Source organism: Dendrobium catenatum, unplaced genomic scaffold (assembly GCF_001605985.2).
Source record: "Dendrobium catenatum unplaced genomic scaffold, ASM160598v2 fragScaff_scaffold_1118, whole genome shotgun sequence".
In the NCBI taxonomy this organism is placed as follows: Eukaryota; Viridiplantae; Streptophyta; class Magnoliopsida; order Asparagales; family Orchidaceae; genus Dendrobium; species Dendrobium catenatum.
Genome location: NW_021319580.1, coordinates 105,044 through 106,293, shown reverse-complemented (window position 1 = coordinate 106,293; position 1,250 = coordinate 105,044).

Below are 1,250 nucleotides of genomic sequence, written 5' to 3'. Positions count from 1 at the left end.
CAGGACTGTTCCCAGGGCTGTGCTCTGGCCGATCTTCCTTGATTTGTACTAATCGGCCAGGCCGATGCACATATCGGCCAGGACGATAAAGTCGGCTACTTGCAATTAATGAGCTCCTCTTGAGCTCTTCTATTTAAAGAGCTCTTCTTCAACGTTTTTAAGAGACCTTTGGCTGCTGCCTTGACCTGAGAAGATCTTGAGGAGAGAAAGAGAGAGAGGGAGAGAGAGAGGATCTTGTGAGGGGGAGCTTGTGAGGGGATTCACAAGGGTTGCTCAAGGATCGCTCTGCTTGTCTTTCGTCTGGAGTTTCTCGTCCGTGGAAGGGTCGGTAGAGGTAAGGAGGTTTTCTTTTGGTTGTGGTTCTCTGCTAGCTTCAGAAGGAAGCAAAAGGAGGTAGGTTCTCTGCCTTGCCGGGGTGGCAAAAAGGAGTTTCTGGTGAGGGCTTCTCCGCCTAGCTGTGGGGGCTAAAGGAGAGTCACATTTTGTAGTGCAATACTTGGAGGGTGCCTCCAAGGAGTGGATGTAGGTCTAGTCGACCGAACCACTATAAATCTTGTGTTCTTATTTTTGCTTCCGCACTTTTAAATTCCGCATTTGGTTTGGTGGTGTGATTTGGTTTGTGAATTTATTTCTTTGTCTCAAGAATTTTTAAAATACCAATTCACCCCCCCTCTTGGTTTGCTTGGGACTAAGTTCATAGGGCTTAACATCCCGAACGAACTTTCAATAAGATTTTCCAACATAAGAGTATCCAAGAAAATTTTCTTCATCTGATTTTGGATCAAATTTTCCTAAGGTAGATTTTCCACTATTATGTATGAACACCTTACATCCAAAAAATATAAATGTGACAAATTAGGTGTTCTTCCCTTAAGAAGCTCAAGAGTCATTTATTTAATTTTCATTTGAAGTTAAAACTATTCAGAACAAAATAGGTAGTGCTAACCGCTTCAGTCCAAAAATATTTAGTAAGTGGATATTCTACTAGCATGGGTCGAGTGACTTCAATTAATGTTCTGTTCTTTCTTTTGACTACCCTATTTTACTGAGAAGTTATAGGTACAAAAAAATTATGATCAATTCTTTTTTTCTTTTCAAAAATTATCAAAATTTTCATTTTCAAATTCACCGTCATGATCATTGTGGATTGTTAAAATCTCACATCCTAGTTTTCTCTGAATCAAAGTAAAAAATTCTCTAAACTCCTCAAATGATTCACTCTTATGATATATGAATTTAACCTAAGCTAA